Source organism: Kogia breviceps, chromosome 7 (genome assembly GCF_026419965.1).
Source record: "Kogia breviceps isolate mKogBre1 chromosome 7, mKogBre1 haplotype 1, whole genome shotgun sequence".
In the NCBI taxonomy this organism is placed as follows: domain Eukaryota; kingdom Metazoa; phylum Chordata; class Mammalia; order Artiodactyla; family Physeteridae; genus Kogia; species Kogia breviceps.
The window spans coordinates 112,584,482-112,611,676 of NC_081316.1; the positions used below are offsets into that span (position 1 = coordinate 112,584,482).

At 52.0% G+C, this 27,195-nt stretch overlaps 1 protein-coding gene across 13 annotated transcripts in view; it reads left to right on the plus strand.

Moving 5' to 3' along the window:
* PKNOX2 (PBX/knotted 1 homeobox 2) overlaps positions 1-27,195 on the plus strand; it is a 262,542-nt gene that overhangs the window by 70,120 nt on the left and 165,227 nt on the right. For 7 of the 13 annotated variants that reach the window (XR_010841494.1, XM_059070703.2, XM_067039241.1 and 4 more), the window contains exon 2: positions 2,734-2,804. The exons of the other annotated variants lie outside the window; for them this stretch is intronic. The gene's annotated coding sequence lies outside the window, so the exon portion shown is untranslated. The remainder of the gene's footprint in view (positions 1-2,733; positions 2,805-27,195) is intronic. 13 annotated transcript variants of the gene reach the window in all.

Genomic DNA, 27,195 nt, shown 5'->3' on the forward strand with positions numbered 1-27,195 from the left:
GACCATTCTCCCCTTGGTTGGCCACCGTATAGCTATTTAGGCAACTAGGATCAATGTAATGGGTTTGGCAGCAACACCATACGCTGGGCTCCACCTCTGCTTGCATTTGACTCTTGTCTTTTTATTTATTTTTATTTTTATTTTTTTGCGGTATGCGGGCCTCTCACTGTTGTGGCCTCTCCCGTTGCGGGGCACAGGCTCCGGACGCGCAGGCCTAGCGGCCATGGCTCACGGGCTTAGTTGCTCCGCGGCATGTGGGATCTTCCCGGACCAGGGCACGAACCCGTGTCTCCTGCATCGGCAGGCGGACTCTCAACCACTGCGCCACCAGGGAAGCCCGACTCTTGTCTTTTTAAAAAATAATCCTTGTCTTTTTAAAAAAACAAAACAGGTCACCCCAATCTGTGATTTTTGCAATTTATTTATTTTTTTTTGCGGTACGCGGGCCTCTCACTGTTGTGGCCTCTCCCGTTGCGGAGCACAGGCTCCGGACGCGCAGGCTCAGCGGCCACGGCTCACGGGCCCAGCCGCTCCGCGGCACGTGGGATCCTCCCGGACCGGGGCACGAACCCGCGTCCCCTGCATTGGCAGGCGGACTCTCAACCACTGCACCACCAGGGAAGCCGTGCAATTGATTTTTGAATGTAAGAATACGGTTTGGTATATTTATTCGTATCAAATCTTTTTCTACAACTCTGTAAAAAATTAAAGTGGATTTGCATGTGGGCATAGACTAATAATTTGATGGTTTGGAGTGATGGGATTGTGGGCAATTTTTTAAATTTTTCAAATTTATTTAATTTATGGTTGTCATGATGTTATTGTGCAAGAAATAAAAACTAGTAGAGGAAAAAATTAACTTTTTAGTTTGGGGCCATCCTTTTAGCTTGTTCAAAGTTGTATAACACTGCCCACCAGAATCCGTCTCCGCAGCAGAGTGGCTGTCCTTCACAGCTTAGCAGCATGTGCAAATGGCAAGTCTGCCGTATCTCTTTCCAAGTCGCTGGTGTCTCGACAGTCCCAAAGAGGGCGGGGATAAATCCCCACTCCATGCAATTCAACCTAGAAACTTCCTGTACTGCGTTCCCGTATGCTCAGTAGCAATGTGTCAGTAGTTTAGAAGATTACAAGTTGGGGCCCATTGCCAGCCAGGGGCTGGTTGTGGAAACTGATTAGAATGAACAGAGTCCATCGCTGAACATTTCAACAGACACTAGTTGAGAACCTGACACACGCTGGGCTATAAAGATGCATAAGGTGCAGTCCTCATCCTCACGCACTTGCCTTCAGTGGTCTGGTCTTGTCTCTGAGGTCCTTCCGTGAGTCACCAGTCTTGGTCCTGGAGATATTAGTAGACGGCCCCAGAGGAAGTGCCTCATCCTGGGCGACAGCATCGTGAACAAGAGGGACATCTTTCCATGAGCGCTTTGTATTACACCCCAGGCCTGAATCTTCTATCTGAAATTCTACCTCTTCCAGGGAGCCTCTCTGTTTTAATTAAAAGAAAAATACTAAAGAGTGGTGGTGGGGGGAGTGTCCTCTTCTTCATGACCTTCCTTTGTTGGAAAACGTTCAATGGCTCCAGGAGCTCACAGCCCAAGCCTGGCCTCTCTGCCCGACACTCGGAGCCCAGATGCTCTGGCCCCTCTCTGCTCACTCAGCGTTACGCCCTCCTCTAGTGTCTCAGGCAGCCCGGCCCAGCCTCGTCCCTGGTCACTCCATGCTTTCCCCCGTCACCCTTGCTCAGAATGCTCCCTTGGAATGCCCTCTCTCTTCTTCCACCAGCTGAATCTTTCCTGACCAGTCCTCCAAGACCCCAGTCAAGGTCTCCCTCCCCCTGAAAACTTCCTTGAAGGCCCCAGCTGTCGCCAACTTCGTTTCTCTGTGGAGAGAGAGTTATGGTCTCTGCCGAAGAGTTCAGCACTACTTTATGTATGCTCTCGTCTTATTGGATGATGTTTCGTATGGATATCCTTATTTCGCCACTGACGTGGCGGCACTTTTATTACAGGAGCTGTGGATTTCATTCCTGCTGCACCTGCAGAGTGTAGCTCGCGGAGCAGACACCTGATAAATATGTGCTGGGTTTTTCTTCTTGTTGTTGTTATTGCTTTATCCCAAGAAGAGAATTAAAAGCAGTCATGTTTTCTGATCTTTCCAGTCACGCCCCCATCATTTTTCTCCGTGCACATCTCCCTTCTAACCCAATGGGACTCTTCACTTTTACTTGCAAGTGCCCTCCTACATCTGGACTTTCCACAATCCTGCCATAAACCACAGCATCGGTGGTGGTGTTTGCTTGTTTGGGCAGCTTCCCAATATAGATTGCCAGCTTCCCCAGGGGCTCCTCAGCTCTGTCCCCCTGCCCGGGGTCTTCCGTCAGACAGGTGGCACCAGTAAATGATCATTGCCTTGCTCAGCTCAGGGCTCAGCCAGGAGCCTCTTTTTCTCTGGGGAAGGGGATGAAACTCACAAGAAATTGAGGCTCCAAGCAGGTCGGGGAGGGAGTGATCCTGTCTCTCCCTCCTGGTTAGTCCTCTAAACAACCATCGTTCTGCACCAGGAGTTCCTTGCCCAGGAAAGTCCCCCCACTCAGCAATGGGGACACAGGGCTGCCAGCCCTGGCTGTGCTCCGGAGCAGGACCCACTTCTGAGTTTACCCCCATCCAATCTGGGCTCTCGCTCCCGGCAGAACCATACACAGTCTATAAAGATGTTTTCTTTCACTGACAGGTTGACTCCGGAGCAGGACTCTTGAGGCTTGCCATCCTCCATGCCGCGCACCAGAAAAGGGACTGTGAAGTGTGAGTAACTCTGATTGGCATTTTCCATGCTGACTCAATAAGGTTATGGGTTAAAGACCAGCCCTGAAGCTGATCTTTCACAGCCATGCATTGTGCGAGAGACGCGCTCGCTCTCAATGAGCTAGTCAGAATGTGAAATACAGTGGACCTCTAATTAGATGAGGTCAGAATGTGACGAAGAGGCCCTGTAACATGACATCCTATTTAATTAGACTGTATTGATTGTGCGTTAAGGTGGACCTGATGTGTTATGCGTGTCATGAGCGTTGGAGAGGGAAGCTCTTGAGTTTGCAAGGGCAGGCTAAGCTTGGGAGGCCGTGAGAGGAGGACCTGGGCCAAGTTCATAGCTCGCGCTTGCTTTTATGTCTGGTTGTTTCTAGAGAGACATGAGGGAGGAGAAAGGAGACACTGCTGGTCGCTCCCCTTCCATCAGCACAGGAACCGCTCCCCACCTTTTCCGTCTGTGTATTTGCTCGTATTGGCTCTCCCACTGGGCAGAAGTCTTCCCACCTGTAGGCCCTGGCCTAAGTCCAGCGTGCTCGTTGCGACCTCCTTGGGTAACCCGGCGAGAAGTGATTTCTCCCTCTTCTGAGATGTTGTCCTCAACCCCCTCTCTGTCCACACCTCGCTGTGTGCCCTCAGCGAGGCTGTGAGCTCCTGGAGGCTAGTCTGGGAGTACTCTCTGCTCCTTGTTTCCCCTCTGCACCCTCCACCTAGGCGCCGCTCAGGCAATGCCAGCTGGAAGGGCTGGCCTGGGGCTGCACAGCTTCCCTACCCTGCTTCGGGGGCTCCCGGGGCTGAGCGGCTGCGACTTTGATAGTACATTGGCTCCCAACCAGTCCACGGAATTTTAAATGATTAACCGTTATCAGCGCACATCTTCACCTCTGTGTAAAAATAGATTGACTGTAATGAGCGTTTGAATAAATCATAAGAATGGCCGCCCTGCGATCGTCTAACATCCTGCCGATGGCTGCCCAAGTGAGTGAGCAGGGCGCCCGGCCCTCCGCCTAATGGCCTGCGCGGCAGTGCTGGTGCCTGTGTGATTGACAGGGCGCGGCTCCCGGGGCATCCCCTCTCCGCCCGGCTTGGAGTGGTCGATCCCCAGACACCGGGCCGGAGAAGGGTGCCTCCCTCCATCCTGTTCCAGGAAAGCCTACCTAGGAGATGGGGCCGGGGTGGGGGGGGGGCAGAGTAGGAAGATAATGACCTTTGTGAGAATCGATGTCTCCTCGCACCGGAGGTTAGAGGGACCTCATCAGTCAAGTCAGTATGAGAGGAGCAAGCCGAGCGTGAAGCTTCATGAGACCGGGGCGCGTATAGGGGAAATAAGTCTGCACGTTCCGTCCCTGTCCCCGAGAGCAGCCGGGCGCCTGGCCCGGGCCCACCCACACCTGGGGGAGCTCCCTCGCGGGGACCCTCCGGGACCCGCACAGAGGAACGAGGAAGAGTGAGGATCTTCGGGTCCTGGGATTCTGAAAGGGGAAGATTCAAAAGATCTTCCTGGGAGTGCTTTTTGCTAAGGAGGAGCCTCCCTTTTGGAGGGGGAGGAAGAAGAGGAGGGACGGGGGCCTGCGGAGGAGGGAACAGTCTGCAAGTCTGCAGTGAGGGCTGGATTTGAGAGGGAAACGGCAAACATTCTAATTTAATTCGAGCGGTGTTCCAGTTATTATGGCTGTGTAACAAACCACCCCAGGACACGGTGACTTAACACCGTTTATTATGCTCATTTATTCTGTGAGTCAGGAGTTCAAACGGGGCACGGTGGGGAGCCTGCCTCTGATCCGCAGCCCTGGGGTCTCTGCTGGGGCAGAAGCTGGGTGCCAGAATCATCCGGAGGCTCGTTCGCTCATCCCTCCGGGGGTGGATACCAGCTGGTGGCTGAGGCGCTAGCCGGGGCTGTCCACCAGGCCCACGTGCCCTTTCCACGTGGCCTGGACATCTTCATAACGTGGATCCCCTACGGTGGTGGTTGCCTGCCCAGAGGGAGTGTCCTGAGAGGGAACAGGAGCCGGACGGCGCTGCGCTGCCCAAGCCTGGCGGCGGTATCACTTTCACACATTGCCCTGGTTGGGGGCAGGTACAGAGGCCCACCTGGGTTTAAAGAAGGGGACATGGACACTGCCCCTGCAACCACATCTCAGAGGAGGTGAATCCACAGCACATGAAATGAAGAGTGTGTTTTGGGGGGGTGTAATATGTTGTAGCAGCCGTCTTTGGAGAGCACCCCCACCCGCACAGCTAATGCTCATCAAGTCTGGCCCAGCACAGCCTCATCGACTCCCGAGGCAGGCTAAGGAAACCTGCCTTCAAGAACCAAACTGTCTAAACCCACCCAGTGCCTGGGTTTAAAGGCACCCCCCCCACCCCGAGCCAGTCTAGGCTCCTCCCCAGGGGGGCTTTCCCCGAGGACACGCTGCTGTTAGGAGGCCCTGCAGTTGGTAGAAACCTCTACCTCAGCGGTCCCCAACCTTTCTGGCACCAGGGACTGGTTTCCTGGAAGACAGTTTCCCGGATCCGGAGCGTGGGGGTGGGGGTGGGGGTGGGGGAGGGGAGGGATGCGGAGCCGCGGATGAAGCGTGCTTGCTGGCCGCTCACCTCCTGCTGTGCAGCCGGGCTCCTAACTGGCTGCGGACCCCTGCTCTACATTATAGCCCTTCTAAGCAAGAATGGGTCCAGTTTGCAGCCCATAGCTTGAAGTGCCAGGTCTGGAGAGGGCCTTAGACCTGTGACAAGGACTCCACAAGCCTTGAGCCCTTCATTCCCAGGCATAGCTCCCACACCCTCCACTCCCTGACCTTCCGGGCTGGGGGAGGTTTCAGCCAAAGATCAGACCGAAGAGGCTGTGGGGTCTGTCAGGGTGTGCAGGGGGCGTGGGCTATGCGGGCAGCCCTTCCTCCGTGATCCTCGTGTCCTTTCCTCTCCTTGCTTCCTCTCTGCCACACACACTGTAACCTGTGGGAGGCGGGGCCTTTGAGGACCAGACTCCATTTCCTTTGCCATTTTCCTGACCCGGATGCAGCTAAGTTTTGGAAGAGAATCTGAGTACCCTGGATGCCTTGTTGTGACTTAAGGGGATAGAAGCAAAACTCAAGCAACCACAGGGTGGGAGCAGAGCCAGTTGGTTTTTCCAAAGGACCAAGATATGAGAATGGCTAATAGTGAAAGGGAGGGGCAGGGAAGAGAGGGGCAAAGGGGCTTGGTTTTTTTTGTTGTTGTTGTTGTTTTTTGCGGTACGCGGGCCTGTCACCGTTGTGGCCTCTCCCGTTGCGGAGCACAGGCTCGGGACGCACAGGCTCAGCGACCACGGCACGTGGGATCTTCCCGGACCGGGGCACGAACCCGCGTCCCCCGCATCGGCAGGCGGACCCTCAACCACTGCGCCACCAGGGAAGCCCAGGGGCGTGGTTTTGATGAAAAGTTTTGGAGGGAGAGTCTTGGAGTCTTCCACAAGTCGACTTAAGAGTAATAAGTGTCGTTTGTTGAGCGCTTACTACCTGCTAGACGCTCTGCTCAGCACGTGATGTGCATGTTCTTATTGAAACCCTCACACTGTTTTCTGAGACACTGTCACTATCTTGGTATTACATACAGAAAGGGAGCAGAGGCTCAGAGACAAGAGAGGCACCCTAGTCAGTGATACAGTCCGTTAGTCACAGAGTTGAAATCAAACTTATGACTCTATCCTAGAGACTTAATCGCGTCATTATGCAGCTCCAAGAAACTCAAGTTGACTCTCCTGTAACAGGGAGAAGTCTGATGACATCACCTCCAATGTTACCCTCAGTTCTAAGATTCTAAATGTGCAGAAAAGATTCTGGGAACTGACTTAGACACCTCAAAAGTGGGGGCCGCCTTTGTGGAAATGGGTCTGTGTGAAAGCACAGAATGATTTCCTGTTCTCTCCTTTCCCCTTTCGTGAAACTTAGGTCAGGAAACCAATGTTTAATTTGGGCAGGTGAAGGAAACAGATAAAAACCTAAGCGATCATTTGTATTTTCAAGGCTTCACCTTGGGGGGAAAAACATTGGGTTTGAAGTCCAAAGCTGGGGTTTGAAGTCTCAGCCCCGTGACTTAGAACTTCTGTGATTCTGGATACATCTCTTTGGTCTTCGGATTCCTTGTCTCTAGAATGGAGGTGGGACCCCCTTCCCAGGACGGCCGTGAGGACTAAATGAAATCCAGCACGTGCGAGCTTTAGAGCCATTCCGGGCGCACGATATATATACAGTAATGATTCAGCCATCCACTCACCCAGCACGTTAGGAAAAAGTAGAGATGGAAAGGCTGTGCTTCTCTGTTGCTGCTGACAGAGGTGGTCTAGCATCTTTCCTTTAACCGTACCCTCCATAAAAGTTCACTCATAAACTATTGATATTTTAATAATACACATTAGCATCTTGCCCTTTGACAGATGAATATTGAATGAGCAATAAAGAGGCAAAAGAGAAACCAGGTACATGGCTGCGGGGAAGCTGGAATCCTGAGTGGTTGTCAGAGGGAAGCCCCCTTTCTAGGGACCTTGTGCCTCACCTCTGTCTCCAGTGGCCCCTAGGAAGCAGTTCTTAAAAGGAGCTCAGAATCCGGTCCAGCCCAGCCCAGTCAGGGCAGCATTTGTCCCCGGTTTTCCTTCACTTGGCTGGAGGGGATTTGGGAGAAGACAGACAAAGGTCATTAAAGAGCTGCTGAAGGCCTGGACTTTTTCACCCTTGCGTGAAATACCTGGCATCTCCCCCTCCCTTTGCGGAAGGTGCAGGCTTCCTCCCCGCATACTCTCTTCTGCTCCATAAATTAAAAGTCTGGGGCTTCCCTGGTGGCGCAGTGGTTGAGAGTCCGCCTGCCAATGCAGGGGACGCGGGTTCGTGCCCCGGTCCGGGAAGATCCCACATGCCGCGGAGCGGCTGGGCCCGTGAGCCATGGCCACTGAGCCTGCGCGTCCGGAGCCTGTGCTCCGCAACGGGAGAGGCCACAACAGTGAGAGGCCCGCATACCACAAAAGGAAAAAAAAAAAAAAAAAGTCTGAAAAAAAAAAAAAGAAAGTCTGCAGACCAAGTGCCCTCAAGAAATCAGGCAACAAGCTTAGAAATAACTCAAACTACTTCTGCTCCCTCTCCGTCCTCTGCCCACCAGGTCTTGATGGGGCCTATGCTTGGGGTGTGTGTGTGAAGGTTTGTGAGACAGAATTTCCTGCCTTTGCAAGCTCCTGCTCCAGCCCCGCTGCCACAGCCTCCAGTTTTTCGTGGCCTCCATCTGGCCTGGGAGTCCTTGAGTGTGCAGAGAACAGTGACAGGGGCTTTTCGTTGGTCCGGCTTAATTGGTGTGATTTAATGACTTTTGTGGCCGGTTCAGATTTATACGGCTTTCTGAGCTGCAAATCTGCTTTCTAAATGTAGAATTTTTGTGGAGTGGTAAAAAATAATGGCTGTTCTGTGATTCCTGCCTCTCAAGCTAGGAAACTGCAATTTACATTATGCAAATAGACATTATGCAATCAAGGCACTTTAGCAGGAATCTGGCGGCAGAGAGGCCGCTGATGAGATACCAGGTCTGCAGCCCCAACTGGAGGGGCCCTGGAAGAGCGGAGATGAGGTGGGGAGGGTGTAGGGTGGGCGGAGGGGCCCGAGTCTGTTACGCTGGCCCAGAGATGAGTGCTTCCGGGGGCTGCCAAAGCGACTCTCTCAATTAATGGCTTTGTTTAATCATACCCCCTGTCCAGAGGACTATTGTCTTACGGATAATTTCGTTTGCCAAACGAGATTTTGCTAATTAAATCTCCTTTCAGTTGGTGTGACTGTGACTGCAGGAGAGGGGCTATTTGGAGTCTTCTCCATAAACCTTTCTGGAGAGGAGCAGGGAAGGAGGGCCAGGAGGGAGGGGAGGAGAGAAAGGAGGGGAGGGAAAACCTTCCCTGCTGTAAGCAGGCCTCAGGAAGCTTCCAGCAGGGTTTGGAGCTACAGGGTGGCTGCCATCACCCACCTGGCCTTTCTCTCCTGTTCTCTGGAAATGCAGGTACTTATAAATCTTTGTCCAGCCTGAGGGGTTTACCCCCTTTTTGCTTCCTCTGTGGCTCCTGTCGCCTCCACCATTACCCTTCTCAAGTCCTTCCCAAATCCCCAGAGCTTCTGTGGGATTTCCAGGCACTGGTCCCAGCAGCTCTGGCTGTGGGTGGTGGCAGTGGTGATGCAGGAACCCTCCCCTGGCCTTCACTGTTAGCCAGCCAGCCTGGCTCTTCAGAGAAGAAAAATTGCTCCCAAATTGGCCATTTGTCCAGTGATAATTGCATGAATCAAAGAGGAAAAGACCTTGTCAAATTCATGTATCATCAGAGTCAGCCAGGGATAGCCTCCTGTATGTGGAGGAGCCTAGCGCTGGGCCAGCAATAGCTGGAGCCTAATTAATGCTGTTGTGAGCATGTGCCCATGTCACACCTGTGCTCCTCCATCCCCTGGGGTTCTTTACTGTCTGCGGCTTCCTTGGCCTGGCTGGCCAGGGACCTGACAGCTCAGCCCTATCTACTTTTCCTGCTTCATCTCCTGCCCGCCTCATAGCTCCCTCCTCCCTGTTACTTACAGACACTCCTATTCCTGGTACCCAAATATACCAGGTTGCTCAGTTCCCCCCAAATACTCTGTATCACTTCACACCTCAGTGCCTTTGCACTTGCTGTTCCCTCTGCCTGGAATCTCCTCGTCCTGAATAGCCCCTGCTCCTCCTGCAATACCCAGCTCACATATCTCCTCTCTGACTACTGCTCACAGGTTTCCTGCCTTTCCTGAAACACTGCTGTCCTCCTTCATCCTGTACATTGTCACAGCACCTCAAACATATGTATCTATCTATCCAAGTTAAGAACTGAGTCTTATTCTTCTAATCCCAGTACCTAGAATCATCCCTGGCCACAAGAAGCCCCCTACAAGTTTGGTTTGGTTGAATGAAAAAATGAAGGAATGAACCAAGGGGTAGGGGGTAGAGTGATGGAGAGATTTTCTCTAGTAAGCCCTCCAAACCCCAGGATGGGCGATAGGGGGAGGAGGCGGCAGGAGCCTGACTTCTGTGAGGGCTTTGCAGAGTTACTTGCCCATCCATTACCTTTACTTCCTGGGTGGGAAAGCCTTAATTCCCCCTGTGTGCCAGGCCCTGCACTAGGTGTGTCAGCATCTCCTATTGCACATTCTCACGTGGATCCTGTGAAGTGGGTATTGTTTTTGCAGAGGGCACTGAGGATAGTCTGTCCTCATCAGAGAGCAAGGCAGTGTTTACTTGTAACTGGGTCCAGTGGTGGGGACCCAGCAGGCTCTACCTCTAGATAGGTGAAAGCTCCTATGCTTCCCAGTCCTCCCTCCCCGTCTATCCATCTATTCAACCATCCATCCATCTATCCTTCCGTCCTTCCCATCCATCCATCCCATCCATCCATCCATCCATCATCCATCCCATCCATCCATCCATTCATCCATCCATCCATCTATCCATCCATCCATCCATCCATCCATCCATCTATCCCACCCATCCATCCCATCCATCCATCCATTCATCCATCCATCCATCTCATCCATCCATCCATCCATCCCATTTATTCATCCGTCCATCCATCCATCTATCCCATCCATCCATCCATCCATCCATCCCATTTATTCATCCGTCCATCCATCCATCTATCCCATCCATCCATCCATCTCATCCATCCATCCATCCATCCATCCATTCTATCCATCCATCTATCCCATCCATCCATCCATCTCATCCATCCATCCATCCATCCCATTTATTCATCCATCCATCCATCCATCTATCCCATCCATCCATCCTATTTATTCATCCATCCATCTATCCATCCTGACTAGAACCGAAGCCGTTGCACCCTGGGCTGTCTCCGTGCTGGAATGCCTGGGTTGCTGCACTGGGAGGGCCTGTGTGTCTGTGTGTGTGCTGGGGGAGGGGTGAAACCCAGGCCCCCCAGCTGCTGGCTCTGGTCTGTTGCCCAGCTAGCACTGGGGATGTGAGGTAAAGGAGTCTGCCTTCCATACTGCGGAGCATGGGGGCAGTCCAGGAGAAACAGCTCGCATCCTCGTATGTGATAAGGGCGTATGCCTGTTGCCTGTGTCTGTGCAGGCCACAGGGTGTGTTTGTGTGAGACAGTGTTTGAAGACAGTGCTTTATGTTTTTCTTGGTTCCTGAGTTTCAGTGCTTTGCTTTTTGCCCTAAAGTTTTTCCCTTGGTGCCCATGTTCTGTCTCTTCACCGAGGCTTGTAAACATCTTAACATCCCCACCATGCTATCTACGCTCTGAGTCTGAAGGGTTTCTTGGTACATAATAGGTGCTCAACAAACACTCTGTGATGCACTGAATGAGTGAATGAGTGAAAAAGCATGCCTTTTGCTGTCAGATGGACTTGAGCTTGAGCCCTTGTTCTGTTATTTAGGTAGCTGGGACCTTTGGATTTAATTTTCTCATTCAGAAAGCAGGAATTCTAAAACTACCTATTCTGTCTTTCTTGAAGGGTTGTTGGTGGAAGATTATAAGAGATGTGTGAAAGTGTTTTATAAACTATAAAGCAAGTTAAGGGGTTATTATTATAATGGTTATTACACTTGAAGTGATCATTGTGTTTGAAAATTAGGGATTCTGTTTTCAGGAATATAAAATCATCCAGGCTGTTTTGGAACTCCGAGGCTTACAGAGCAATTATTATGGGAACTGATTCCCCATTGGCCCAACTATGGGGACTTCCAGGGGCTGGGGTGGGAGGAGGGGTCTGGTGAAGAGGGCCCATCTTCATTTGTGCCACTATCCCCCAAGTGGACCCACACAAATGGTCTCTCTTGAGTCTCAGCCATTGCCCGGTCTTCTGTGCCTCATTATCTTTGCATATGCTGTTCCCTCTGCTAGGTAAGCTTTTCCCCTTTTCTCCACTGGTCTTTTGACCCTCTTGTGCCAAATTGCTGCACTGTCCCCGGCTCCCTGGTTGCACGGTATGCCTCCCCGAGGGCCTTTATCACATGGCACGTGGGACTGTGAACACCAGGGCAGGTGCCGTCACTCATCTCTGTAGCTCCAGAGCTGAGGGGATGGATGGATGGGTGGGGGAAAGGTGAAGCGGATGGTTGGGGCTTGGTAGATGCACGGGATTTGAGCTTCTGAAGCACCCTAAGCTGTAGGGGAAGGCAAGGAAGAAGCAGCTTCAGAGAAATTAGCACTGCTGTGCAAATAACCCCCAAATTTCGGAGAGAGGTTTCCCTCCCACTCTCAGGTCCAAAAGGTTAAGTAGGCTGATCCTCCCTGGAGTTCCTGGGCCTGGAGGCCCCAGTTCCGTGCAGGTGGGTGACTGGATGTCAGCCAGGTGGGCAGTGAGGCCTCTAGGTTGGAGCCGAGTCCTGAGGACAGGGAGGCACCTGCCCGTTATGGGTCCTCGCAGGCGAGCCGTCACCCACGTGGGGAGGCAGGTGCTGCCTACCACCATCCCCAACCCTTCCAGATCCTGCCTCTTGGTGGAGTCGGGCCCCAGCTGGTGGAGAATCTGCTGGAAGCCCTCCCGGGAACTTGGCTTCCTCGCTTTCTCCCTGTTTGGAGGCATCCTGTCTCCGTCCTGCTCTGGTCTCTCCCCCATGCCCACCCACCCCGCGCAACGCTCCTGGAGCCCCAGGCAGCCGCAGCCAAGTGCCAGAGGTTGGGAGGCTTCTCATTACCGAATGCACTGAACCTGTTTGTGAGTGTTTTGCAAAGTGTTTAATCCAAGGTGTTCCCTCAATTAAATTAGTGCGAACATCTGGGTCCCACATCCAGCTCCATTTGCATTCTGTGACATTTATTACAGCGGGAAATGGGAAGGCACCTTAGGAATACTTAGGCCTGAATTGGGGTGGGTTTTGGGGGTGGGCATCTGAGGGTGCCTGTGAGGTCAGTCCACGAGGCAGACCCATCTCTGGGCTGGGACTGGTGTGGAGCCGTTTTCTGGTGCGGGGGACCACACAGGGGGTGTGTCTGGGCTCGGGACCACCCGGCCTTATGGGGGAGGCTGGGTGAGTTTAGTTCATGCCCCCAGTCCCCACGTGGCCCAGTACCTGCAAAAGCAGGAGGAGTTCACTGCTGTTGTTGTATAACTTTAAACCCAATTTAAAAAAAAGGAAGTGTCTCACATTCAGGTGACCCATCTGGGTCTCTCCTGAGGGAGTCTTTCCTGCTGCAAGGTGGGTTTTTCCATCATGGAACTGCTCAGCCTTGGTGACTGGCTGAGCGTGGGTGGCAGCTCTGTTCCCCATACCATGTGATTCCAGTGCTGTCGAGTACTCTGGGAGTCCTACTATTATCCTTATCCAGGAGGCTGAAGAAGAATAGCTGCTGTTCAGTGCATTATCTGTTGTAACCCTCCCACCAACGCTCTGAGGCAGGTCCTCTAGTAATAGAACAGATCAGAGAGCCAGGCTTAATCAGACAGGTTAAGCAACACGTTCATTGTTCCACAGCTAGAAAGAGGAGCAGATGGGACGTGAACTCAAGTCTGCACGACCCCAAAGACTACTTCCCACTGCACGAGGACATCTCTCGTGAATGAAGCAGTTGGGATTGGCTTTGAGTTGGGCACCTTAACCCCTCCCCAAGTCTCGTGGCCAGCACACCCTGGCCGGACTGTGCAGAGGCCCTGGTCCTAGCCTGCCTGCCCCCATTGGGATGGCATAACCTGCGATTCCCAGGGGCCTGCGATGGTGACTCACCCAAGGGAAGGAATTCCTGGCTTTTGTGGGATGGGGCAGGGAGGAAAAGGAGTAGTCTGGAGAGTGAAGGAGAGGCTCGTGGGATGCTCAAGGACTTAGGGGGTCACTGAATTCCTTGGTACCGAGCGGGGAAACTGAGGCTCAAAGGAGGCAACCCCTTGCCCGAGGCCACCGAGGGTTTGGTGGTAGAGGCTGGACTGGAACCCAGGGCTCCTACCTCCTGGGAGGGGAGTGATGTCAGGGCCTGGGGAGGTGCCAGGGGTTCTATAGGGTGTGCTGGCATTCTAGATGCAAAGTGTAAATCAAGGCTGGAGCAAGCAACCAGGATGAGAAGGGAAGGGAATGAAAGGCTCCTCTGTTAGGATGCTTCTGCACCGCATTTAACAAAGAACCTTCCAGGTCCTAGAGGGCTGCTGGCCATCTCTGGCCTGGGCCCTGGGGCAGGTCCGCACCAGCTCCTAGGATTTCACCTAGTGATGTCGGGGGCGGCAGAACCTGCGAAGGCTGGAGGGGACCCGGGACCTGGGGCAGCACACACTTGGGGGTGTCCATCTCGCCTTTGCCTTCCCCATCGGCCCTGCAGTCTGGGCAGCATCTAGAGGAATAGGGTGCAATGGATTCAAACCTCAGTCCCCTCTCCCACTTCCTCCCTTGATAAGATGGGACCAGGTCTTAGCCTTAGTTTCCCCATCTGTTAAAGAGTAATAAAATCTCATCTTACAGGAGCTTAGGGGAAATTAAAGGAAATAGTAGGTATGCTTGACCCTGCTTCTGGGTGCAGAGCATTGTTGCTGGTTTTCCTTTGTTCTCCATAGCCCAGGTCTACTCTCCCCTTTGGACCCTGTGCCTGCTCTGGGATATGGAGGGATGAGGGGCTCTGTTGACGAGGGTGGGCAGCCCCTGTCTCGGCTCCTCCCCTTCCCTCTTCTCTCCCCTCCCTCCCTCTCTCATGAGAAGACTTTAATAAATGCATCTCAGCATGTGGCCCTGCCTGGGGCTTTATAAAATGAATTGCTTATCCCAGCCCTTACTTCCTAGAAATGACAATCTGCAATCAATACACATTTATTAAGCGCCACTGTGTGTGGTACCCAGCTCTAGGCTCAGCAGGGTCAGCCTGAGAGCAACCTCCAGGCTTCTTGTCTCCTCCCAGGACTCCAAAGTTTCCTGCTTTCTTTGGCTTTGCTGGATCCCAGGACCATCTGCTGTTACCAGCAGGATTTGGGGTTTCTGTACCCTTTTGTGCCTCTCTGCTTCTACACGAGGTCCTCTTTGCCTTGAGTACCCTCCATCCCCCCTCATTTACCTGGTTGGAGCTCAGTTTCTTGGTGATGAGTATGTCTGTAAGCACAGCTCAGCTAGGGTTTACCTTCCTTGAGCCCCCGGTGCACACGGGGCATCTTTCTGTGACTATTAATCACATCATATGTCGATTATATCTTTGTTAGAGATGCTTGGCTCTCCAAGGCTAAGGGTACGAAGTGTAGCATCCTAGAACTAGCATGGGCCCTAGGGGTCATCTGTTCTTCTCGCCTGCAGGCCAGGTCATGCTCAGTTCATCACTGGCAGAGGAGAATGCTTTCCTCTCCTGTTAGCCTTTGGTGCTCAATAAATGCTTGTTTTGTTGGACAAACCACTGGTATGTTTGAAGGGGGGCTGTCATGGCAGCATGCCTTGCTCTCTAGTTTCCAGGGTGTTCAGCCTGAGAGCACATCCCTGTCCCTTTTATGTGCAATTCTCTCCTCTTTCACCCGGCCTCAGGATATGGGATCTCCAGATAGAGCTGAGGATCTGCAGAGAAGAATGCGCCCCTTGATTTACTGCCCCTGTGTCTTTGCCCCCGGCATTTCCTTTTCCTGAAAAGTCTTCTCTGTCTGCACGGCCAAACCCTGCCCTTCCTCCGCAGTCTCCTACTGGGTATGAGCCCTCAGGGAAAACCAAGCATTTTCTCCCTTCCAGAGCACCTGGCCCGAGTCTCCTGACAGTGACCAGGGTCCACCTGCATCCTGAGTATATCTGTCTGTCCTCTTCCATGAAGATGTGTCAGTACAGGGCACGTGGCTGATGCTTCTGTAGCCCTCACTCCACCTGTCATGGCGCCTGGCACATTCTGAATTTATCACACGTGTTTGCCAAATGAATGGGATTACCATTCATTACATTTGTCACCAGTTACTGGAAACTGGATGCTAGGGCCAGCAAAAGAAAAACAGGTGTTAAATGCTGTTGTACTGAGCAGACCGGCATTACTTCTCTATGGCAGGCCTGTCAAGTTCCAGACATTGATACTCTGCACACAGAGTCTCCAAAACAGAGTGAGAAAGATGGGCCATTGGAATAAGAGAAGAAAATATTACAACTTTATTTGTATGTATTTTTAAAATCTCATCCTGTTTAGATTTCTAGTTTTGAATATGTTCCCTAAGACACCTCATATATTGGTAGAGCAGTAGGGTTAATATATACACTCCCACACATGCATGTTTATATACGTATGCACTGAGTGTGTATTACACGTTTTTTACTGATAGAGTTGTAAACAAGTCTGAGGACCATGGACTTGAGCCCCTGGCCCACTCTCCAGGAGTTGAGTCCAGTGCCTATTTGCCATTGTCTCTGGACAAATGTCCCATCCCCTAGCATGGCCTCATGTCATGCCTAAAGCTATAGAAGCCTGAAGCTCACTGGCTGGCAAATTCCTTCGGGACGGTGACTTGGGGACCCTCTTCACCTGTGACTCTCCAGGGCCTGGCACGTGACAGGCACTCAATAAATTACATGGGGCTTGAATAATATTTATTTGAATTGAGACTATCTGAGAATCTTGGAAAGTTTTAAAATTTGACTTCAATTTAATCCTCAGCTGTCTGCTCCCAGATAGTACACTTGACATATTTACTAGAGACACATTATGCAACAAAAAAATAAGTGTATGCCTGCTTTGTACCAGGTTCTGAGTTAGGTACTGGGTGTCAAATGTGAGGTCTCTGACCTCAAGTTACTTACATTCCCTTTTTTCAAAAACAACCAGACAAGAAATCATAATGTAAATCAGCACTCCCCTCTTCATTGTGAGTGTTTTTAACCACACGGCCAGGCCTCACACCATTTCCTCTGCAAATGCTCTAGACAGTCATATAGGGAGGACAGAACCCATCAACCAATGTAGTTGTGTTCTAGGGGCTGTGCTACAGCCACTGGGCATGGTCAGGGCCCAGGGGAAGCCGGGAGTGGTGGTTCTCCCTGCAGGGGTGGGGTGGGAGGGTAGAATGGCGTCAGGAATGATTTTTGTGTAAATGATGCTTAGGCTGAGTCTCTAAGCTTAACTTCTAGGCTCCCTTGTTGAAATTTCAGAAACCAAGAGGGGGCCTATCAGATAAGGGGTGGGTTTGAATAGAGGGACATGGCGGGCGCAGAAGACAGAACACTTACAGATCTTAACAGCTGTCCTCCATCATCTTAAGACCAGAAGCCGAGGCCTCTTGCCCAGGGTTGCAGAACCAGAGATTGTCAGCAGCAGAATCTGGGCTCGGCGGCTCCTCCCTGGCCTCCCTCCGCCTGCTCTCCACACTTGGAGGACCCATGGCGCAGGCTGGACCTTCCTCTCCCACACACCCGGGCTGCTGTGGCCGGGAACAGCACGCTCTGCGCCCCCAGTGCCTCTGGGCTCTGGGCACCCCCTTCTCCCTCCAGCAGCTTCCGGAGGGTCCATAGGCCTGCAGCCCCGGAATCATCACGGGCTGCGTGTGACTTCTTCTTTCTTCCCATACAAGTTGAGCACTTGCCACCCTGCTGTCTGTTTTTCCTTGCTAAGGTTCAGTTCTAATTATGTTGATTTTCTTCATCCCACCCCCTCCTGGAAGCTTATTAGGTTGAATATTTTTATTTATTATCATTTCGCCCAACTCCTGCCAGCATTTCCAATTACTCTCCCCGCTTCCTTGTAATTGTCTTTCTGTAATGGCTCTGAAACAATTGCGCTAAATGAGGTGTCTCCTGGAAGATGAGAGTCTCACTTCATTAAAGGCTAATGTATTCTCAGCTCCAGCTCTGTGGGTCTAGCTTGGAAGGAAGACATTTAAACAGCTTCTTTTATTTTATAGGGAGCAACTTTTCAGCGATGAAGATGTCTGTGGGGTATATGTGTATGTGTGTGCGTTGCCTGATTTTAATTTAAAGAAAGTTTATGAAATAGTGTAAGTTTTCCTATTGATGAAACTCTCTGTCCCCGGGTAGCTGAGATTTATGCAGGTGGGGTCCAGGGCTCTGGAGCAGGATGGACAGGGGCGTTTTATTCGCCCCTGCCTTTCTGCCAGGTCCCCTCCCTTCCTGTTAGCTGCTGACCTCTTCATGCCTCCATCCTGTGTTAGCTTTCACTGGGTGATGACCTCCTGTTGTGTATTATTGTTTTCGGTTTATATATCCTAACTCATTCATTCATTCATTCATTTGCTGCTTACTCATTTACTTGGTCATTTGTTATTCATTCAACAAATGTATATTGCCTGCTATGTTCAGGCATCATTCAGGATGGGGTTATGCCCTTCGGGAGGTTAGAGATCAGTGCGAGAACAGAGGCGGATGACAGGTAAGCAGGCACTTCTAGTACATTGTGTTAAATGCTGTAATCAGGCAAGGGAGGACCACCTGAAAGCACCTAGGAGGGCACCTAGTGAAATCTAGTGGGGTCACGGATGGCTTCTAGAGGGTAGGGCCCGGGGTCTGGGTTGATACCGGGAGGATGAGGAGTTAGCCAAGTGACAAGGGCGTGGTTGGAAGTATTTGAGGCCGAGGGAACCTCCGTAGCTAGAGAGGGCTTGGCAGGTGAGTGAAATGCAAGCTTTTCCATCTGACAGGAGCCCCGTGTGGGACAGGGGCTGTGATGGGAAGAGGGGCTGGAGATCATGGAGGGTCTTGAAGGCTCGGCTACCGAAGGATTGGGGGACGTAGAATTTTAAGCTGAGGATCTATTTGGCCTGATCTGTCTTGGAAAGATTGCTCCTGCTCCAGTGTGGAGATGGGATTGGAGGAAGGCAAAAAATTAAAAAAGGCAAGGAGACCTTTTAGGAAGCTATTGCAAGTGATGATGGTGCCCTGCCTGGAGGAGGTGGTGGAGGAGAATGAGAAGCTGTGTATGTCTGCGAGGTGTTACAGGTGGAGAAATGACAGGCTTGGGGTGGGGGGTGGGGGTGGTGAGGGGGAGGGGGCATTAAGGATGAGATCTGCTTTCTGGCTTGGGCAGTCTCGTGAATGTGTGTGGTGGGGTCCCAATATCCAGGACAAGGCCCGTGAGAGGTCTGTGCAGCTCCCCCAGGATGTGGGACCACCAGGCTCAAATCCCAGGAGATGCAGGGTCCCAGTCCCCAGTGACAGCTACGGAGCCCCAGTGCCTTCGCCAGCAGGGCCCGTAGGTGGCATGTGGGCGTCAGCTCACTCCGATAAAGGGCCACATGTAGCTGCATCGTCGAGCTCCGAGCTGAGGACCTGTGCTCTGAGCTGAGCAGGTCACCTCTTGGCTCTGACTTGTGACCCAGGCAACACAACCTGTACCAGGGCCTCCGAGCGTTGCCCAGGCAGCTCCTGTGGTAAAGGGCTGTCTCTTCTAAAGGGTCTTCTATTTCATAGTCAAGAAGGAGTAGGATACGTTTGGGTTGGAAGTGAAGAATGTAAGCTTACACCAGGTGGTGAATCAAGTTCATCCAGCAGTGTTTTTATGCCTCCGAGGCACGATTTTGTGTTTTTTTTTTAGGATCCCTGTTAGCTTGTGAGCAACGGTGGTGGTGATAGTGATAAAAGTAATGATAATGACTTCTCCATTTATCAAGGCCTGCTACGTCCCACACACTCTATTAAGCTTTGCCTGAAGTATCTCATTTAGTCCTTGCCACAGTCCTATTATGTGGGTATTATTCATGGCACGGAGAAGTTAAGTACGCAGGCCCCCAGGCCCAGCCTGCGGTTTCCTTCTCGGAATCAAGGAAGGAGGCACTTGGCCACACCAGGCCAGGAGAAGTGGCTTGGTCCGTCCTCCACTTGCTGTTTTCCCATGCTCTTCATGCACCTTCTTATGAATTACTTTTTTCAGCTCATATATCCTAACTCACTCATTCACTCACTCACTCACTCACTCATTCATTCATTCATGTGTATCCTTCAAGGCCCTGCGCAAATGCCTCTGACTCCCGAGCAGAGCCAGAACTCGCCCACTCCGTGATTCCCAGAATACATACATTTCTCAGTTATAGCTGCTGATTTGTAGTGAGTTCTTTGAGTGTCTGTCACCTCAGCTCTACTTTGGGTTTTCCCTGGGAAGGGATCTTGGCTAACTCCTCTTTATATCCTTGGTACCCAGCACTGGGCCTGGTGCACAGTTGTCCTATGAATAAATAAATGCTACTAGGGAAGACAGGATGCTCAGGAGGGGCCCGGGAGGTCAGCTTCCAGGAGCTCCCCGCGTCCTGTCCATTGCAGGAGGAGCAGATATGCTGCTCGGCTACACTCCAGACTGGGCTCAGCTCCCCGGGGCGACCGGCTGGCAATAAGGGGCAGCGTCAGGAACACAATTCTCTCTGTGCTCTGGGAGAATGTGGGGGGGGGGGTGAGGTAAGTGCCCCTCCAGGGCAAGGACTGAAGGAAGCAGCGAGGAGCTGGATGTTTACTCTGATGAGGCGCTTATGTAACACCAGGCTTCCTCGGGCTCCCAGGGGCTGAAGAGGGCCACACCAAGGAAACAGACAGATGGAGATGGCAAGCCACGTGCACTATTAGACAACCAAAGCGAAGCGGTGTGCTCATCTGACGTCTTCTGCAAAAATGTAGCGCCGGGGCAATTGCCAAGCAGCCTTTTTTTTTTTTTTTTTTTTTTTTTTTACAAAGAATAAAATGTGTCTAAATATTCAAGTGCAAAAAGTCACCAATAGTTTTCCATCTCCTCAAATCTCGCTCCAATTGCCATCCCTCCCAGGCTGTGATGGGGTTCCGGGAGATGTTGCCCTCAGGAGAGGTGGAGGCCACCTCTTCAGGAGCTCCCTCCTTAGCCTACAGAGTCAGGGCTCCGGTCACAGCTTGTGGGCAGCGAGGGGAGAAGGTGGAAGAAGGAAGCACTGGCTCTGAGAGCCAGGGGTCCTGATCGCTAAATAGCCGTGTGACTTGGGGCAAGTGACTTACCCTTTCCGAGCCACAGTTTCTACATCTGTGGATGAAAAGAACCATCAACTTTGCCCTGACTAACTCGCAGGCTTGTTTTGAGCCTCTGTACCCCGTGGCAACACGTGTGGGGGGGGTGGTCCTGACCACTTTGTGATGCTGCCTATCGTTCAAGTTGGGTAGCGCAGAGCCCTCTGCCTGCTCTCTCCCTCTAGCTCTGGAGCTGAGTCAGGCCTCCCCGCCTCAGTTTCCATAACACTGGGGACAAGGATCCAGGTGAGTTCTAAGTCTGAAGGCCCCTGGGGCTCTTGGAAACAAGAGGCCAGGCCTCCTGAGCCCAAGGGAAATGGGGAAGTGAACTTTGTGCTGCAGAACAATGAGAAATTTAGGGTAAGAAGTCTTCAGATCCAAGAATGGAGCTAGACAGAGCATCACTCTGTTCCTTTAATAAATATTCATTGAGGACCTACCACGTGCCAAGCAGATTGTGTCACTTACTGAGAATGCATGGGCAACACGGTTCCTGTGGCAGCGCCTGTCCTTTCAGAGCTCACGGTCTAGCAGGTATTCCAGATTAGTGCCCAATCCTCTCCATTTCATAGATGAGAGAGGAAATACGGCCCAGGAGAGGCAGTGACTATTACAAGGTCACATAGCCAGTTCGTGGACTTGGCAGGATCTAAAACCCACCTTGTGAAGCTGAAATGAACTGATGCTTGCCGAGGGCTCAGAGCCACTCTGGGCACTGTCTGGTGAGTGCGCTGTATGTGTTTCTGCTGGGTCTCCAGGCTCTAGGAGCATATGGGCCTTTGCCCCTCATTGGCCCTGAGCTCCAGCCTCACTTGTCTTATGTCCGAGCGTTTGAGGTGAGACTGGGCCACCCCCAGGGTGACACAGACAAAGGGAGAATGGGAAGGACAGTGGGCCCGAGGCTCTCGGCTCTTGGCATTTTACTCTTCCATTCAGCCAAGGCTTCTGGAAAGCTGTCTGTGTGCCAGGCACTGGGGCTGAACAACCCTGCAAGCCCCCTACCCTTGAGGGATTTATATTTCAGTGGGGGAGGGGGCTGGACAGCCACCATAAGTGAGCCAGGTGTTTTCCGAATGAGACAAGGGTTCTGAGAGTCCAGTACAGTGTGATTTAGTAGAGCTTAACCCGGATGGTGGGTTACAGGGCAGTGAAGGTGGGGCTGTAGGGTGGGGGCATTGGGGCGCATTTTCTTTGCTTCTGGAGATTGCCCTGCCAAACGAGGGGGGACTCTGGAGAGCTTCTGCTCAGCTCTTCACACCAGTCTCTAAAGCTCAGCATCCCAAATAACGTATCAATACTGAGATTGGGGCTTCCCTGGTGGCTCGGTGGTTAAGAATCCAATCCGCCTGCCAATGCAGGGGACACAGGTTTGAGCCCTGGTCCGGGAGGATCCCACATGCCGTGGAGCAGCTAAGCCCATGTGCCACAACTACTGAGCCCGCATGCCTGGAGCCCATGCTCCGCAACAAGAGAAGCCACCGCAGTGAGAAGCCCGCGCACCGCAACGAAGAGTAGCCCCCGCTTGCCGCAGCTTGAAAAAAATTTTTAAAAAAATACTGAGATTGTCTCTACCCTGCCCAGCCCCCCACTCATAGCAGGAAGTAGTGCATCCAGAATGAGCCCCCTCAGATTTCACCACTATCCCCTTGTGGGTCTCAGTGATCTCCCTCCATTATAGTTTGGAATCAAGAGTAAAAGAAATACAGAAAGAACAGCACTATTTTTCTGATGTTCCTTGGGCCAAGTTTTATCATGTGAAACAGGGGCATTTAACCTGCCCAGGAAGATTAAGGAGATGACCTCCAGAGCAGATTCCCGGGTGTCACTCTCCAGTCCTGAAGAAACACAGGGAACATTTCATTCCAGGGCACTGGCAACTTCTGGGGAGCTGTCACAGCATCCCCATTCCATGTTCAGGGAAAAGCCATCTCTTCCTTCTCCCCAGCCCCTCTCAGCAATCTGGGCATCTGTTTGTATTGGTTATTTTGTCCAGGAATCAAAGACTTCCTTTGGACTTGTGTGACCCTCTCTTCATTCATCAGGTGAGCCCTTGGGTGGGTGGCCCCAGGACTGGTACCCTAGGACCCCATCACCAAGGGCTGGGATCCTGCAGTCCATCTCATGATTAGGGATCAACTTCACGCAGTCTTGATGGCACTTCAGGACCCAACTGAACAAAGTCAGGAGCCTTCCCAGGAAATTGGACAAGCATAGGGAAGCAGGCGGAGGACTGAGCGGAGATCTGAGCCAACCTGGATGTGGAGACTTCACGGCCCACAGTCCTGGTTTCTGACATTCCTTGTGTGGGCCTGAGTCCAAAAAAGGTCATCTTGCCCAGCCTCCTGTCTCCAGGCAGGACTGCAGGGAACCAGTGTACCAAACAGGTGAAAATCTCCCGAATTCCTGAGAATATCCGTTCACAAAGAAAAAAGAGGGGCTCTGGAAAGGAAGGAAATGGATCTGAATCAGTCCACTGAATCTGTCTCTTCAGACATCCATCAGAAGCATCCTTAAGAGAGGCATTTGACTCCGAATCAAGTGTCTTCCTTCCCCTGAGTCTCTTCCCCATCATTGCCTCGCACTCTGGCTGGGCATCTCAGGGGCAAACCCAGGAACAACAGAGACATTTTGACCAGAGAGTGCTCACTTTGTCTGTGTTTGGGGTGGGGGGCATAGAGGCAGGCCAGATTTCATTCAGCAATTCCCCGGGGGCTCGCTAAGCCAGTCCTGGGCTCACAGACCCCAGGCTCCCCCAGGACGCCTATCCACTTAGCCCTGGAGATTGGCGCTCCGCCGGGCCTCCCCTACTGGTGTCCTGATCCTTTTGCCCCGATCTCTAGAGCTCTTTCTGCCCACCAATCCCCTGACTTGATAGCCCCGGAGAGATGCTTTCTTCCCAGGTCGTTGGCCACTCCTGGGCTCTCAGCAGATAAAGCCCGCTGCTTTTCCCCAGCTCAGCTGCTGGAATGGATGCAGATTTCTTAGTAATGATCTTCCTGCAGGAGCAGTGGAGACAGAGGAGCTGCTGCTGCTGCCTCCAACATCAAAGCTTGCCACGTGGCTTTGGTAGAATGTTAAGAACTGCAGAGATAATTAAGTTGCATTTCTGTGCATTGTTTACTGTTGCTCTCAACCAATCGCTATTCCATAGGGGCTAATCTGTGCGGGGCTTTTTTTTTTTTTTTTTTTTCTCTTTGCAGTGCCTGTTTGTACCACATTCTTCATATGCTTCAGTTACAATTTTAATTTTACTATTATTAAATCTTCCCCAAAGCTGTATTATTCTGTGCCGCTGAGCTGGAATTCCTGATTTGGGGACTGCCTCTGGGCCTCTTCACAAATCATTGTTCTTGTTTACAAAAGAACATACAATAAAACTCAGTGCTGGAGGAATCCTGGCTCGCTTCCCTTCTCCCTGCCCTGGCTCACCTGGCTGTAGGAAATGGGGGGAGAGGGGAGACAGCAGAAGGGGTCTGGCAATTCTTAGGATTTTTCTGTCGAAAGAGCATCTTCATGGCCTCCAATGGCCAAAGGAGAGGATAGGAAGTTGAGTGCAGGTGGGGCCGGCCAGTGAGCTGGAGGCTTCGTTTTTATAGCCTATAGGATACCAATAGTAAGGGCTCTGTATTTATTCCAGCAGGCAGTGTAGCCTAATAGTTAGGAGTGGTGGGCATTGGAATCAGATACATCTGGGTTAGAGAACTGACTTCTTCACTTACTTAGGCCGGTGACATTGCACTGTTAGATAACATTGCTCAGCCTCAGTTTCTGCTTTAAAAGTAAGGAAAATACAGCAGGTTCTTATTAGTTATCTATTAGTGTATAAAAAAATAAATAAATAAAATTCAAAAAAAAATAAGGAAAATAATGAAGATAATGCTGCCCCACAGGTAAGGGTGAAAAGGGGTAACGTTTTAGAATGGTGCCCGCCAGATGCAGAGGACTTGGTTTATCCTCATCATCGTTATCCTCTCATTCTACCTCCTGTCTGTTTTGCTTCCTCCATCGCCTATGGAAAAGTTTGCTCACTTGACTTACCCTGAGAAAAGGCTGCCTCTGCTCTCTGTCATCACTAAGCCAGTGGAGTGGAATCGGAAGTGCTTTCCATACGCTCCCAGTGACTGGGGACTGGTAGGAATTAGTTACCTGCCTTCTCAAGAAGGAAACGGGGCAGATTCCCGGGGGTCTGAGCTTGTGGAGAGAATGGGGCCCTGCCCTTGCTGAAGGTGGCCCGCCCTGGGGTTTTGAGAGCCCAGAGCCAGCCGCCAGTGGCCACTGCTCAAGCTGGGTCGCTGGACCTGGCAGAAGCCATGCAGCCGGTGTCCCGGGCTCTCCTCCCTGCACTCACCCCAGCGTCCCTGCCGTCTCAGCCTCCTCCTGAGGTTCCCGCAGCTTCCTTCTTCCCTGTCCCCCTGTCCCCCATGCAGCCACACACACTAAGACCATAACTTTTTTTCCCCCTTTCCCATTATCTCTAACCCATATACTCCGGGAAGTTTAATTTGTTCTCGGTAGTAATCACCATTAACTAGAAATTGTCTTTCTCTGTGTAAACACGTCATTAGTGAAGCTGGTTTTCTGCAGGGTCCAGATTTCACTTTTATTAAAATGAAACACTTTTAGGCGCCTCGCTGTGTCCAAGGAGAGAGAGTATAATTTTAACCCATTGGGTTGGCCACAGATAATTGGGCTGGCATTTGATTGGACGATTAGGGAAATATCTTCTTTGCATGCAGTATAATTTGCATTTTTTCCCCACTTACATGAAACTAAGTCATGCTTTCGTACACAGGCAGTTTTAATGAGCATTATAAATCCTAATGAATATATTTTCATGTTCATTTTATTGGCTTGTTTTTATTACTAGAGGTCTGAAAAACACGGCCAGTGAAGGAGCCTCAGAGGAAATGGCAGGGGAGAGAGGCACCGTGGCAGCCTTCCGCCCCTCCCTTGGCCTCCCCAGGCTGCGGCGGGGGGTGGGGGTGGGGGGGTGGGAGGACTCCGCTGATGTGGGAGGGCTGGGCAGCAGGGGGACAGCGAGGTTCCCTTTAACCCAAACCAGAAGTTGCTCGGGACCGAGGGGTTACACAGAACACGCCTCTTACCCTGGGGCCCGCGGAGCTCCTGCTGCAGCCTCAGCCGCTGCGGCAGCCACAGAGCCGTGAGAGCAGTCTGGAGCCGAAGGGGCAGGGAGGTACTTCTGCCCCGGGTCTGGCACGTGCTAGGAACCCCATGCAGGCTGATCAAATGGAATTGGATTGAATTCTGCTTCACGAGGAGTTACTATAATCAGAGCACGGGTTTTCATACCCTACCCTGAAAGGCAGTTAGCAAGTGTACGGAGCAGGATTTTCTCCTGGATGATTCGGAAGGTTCGCCAATGTCTTAGGATCTCAGCACATCATTATGAGCATCAAGTACAGGCTTCCAAGTTCTGCTTCTCTCTCCATTCATTCATTTATTCATTCATTCAACAAACATTTGGGAGCACCTACTCTGTTCTAGGCACTGAGCCAGGGCACATACAAAGTGGTTCCTAAAATCTCCACCAGCTCCAGCGTTTTAAACAAGTCTGTGATAAGTGACCAATAAAGTATAAATAAATAAAGTGGCCTGTTTGTTCCAGCTTGTGGCTCTGGTTCCGGATCACTCCATGTGCACCAGGGGTTTGGTCTCTTTCCGTCGGGCACCCCGAGTGCCTCTCTGTGGCCGGGCCGTTCTGTCCCAGTGCGTCCGTGTTCCCCAGGCATCTGCACAGACAAGGCGCTGTGGTCCGGCTCCCACGCGCTAAGCCCGGCCCTTCGGATTCACCTGCTCAGTGCTTTGCTCCAGCTAAAGGGCACCCTGTTCATCTCCTCCTCTCAGGACCCTGGGGAGGACCCGCCTTCCCTTGCCTCAGAGGCCTGACTCAAGCTTGGCTGTGGACCCCGCCGTGGGGAGCCTGGCTGGGGGCCTGCCTGGCCTCCTGTGGCATCCACCTGCTGATCTTCTGCTCTTCGCCACACACCCTGCTCTCTGCTGACCGTCCCAACTCAATCCTCATCTCCCACCGACCCTTCCCCTCCAACTTTTGGTTTTTTAATCAGAAAGATGTTTGCTGCTCACATGGGGTGGGGGTTTTAAAGATGCTTTAGAAGTGAATTCGACTTAGAACTATAGTTCAGTTTCCTTTGCCACCATCCCTTCAAGATGGCAGCCTCAGCGGCTGGGGTGACCCTCCCTGGAGGCTGACCATGCCCGCAGGCTGGGCTGCGTCCTCTACCGGCACCCCTGCCACACGCACGGACGCAGCCGAGCACGCCCTGCCGCGGCCTTCGGGGCGACTTGTGCTTTCCTAATGTGCGAGAGACGCTTGCTGACCAGCTTCCCTGTGCTAGATTCTGTGAGAAACGGAAAACTATCAGAGACGCCCTGCGGTCATGGCAAGGCTGGATTGAATTCTGGCTTTGCTGCATTCGATCCCTCACTTCCCTGGGCCTCTTTCCCGTCATCTGTAACGTGG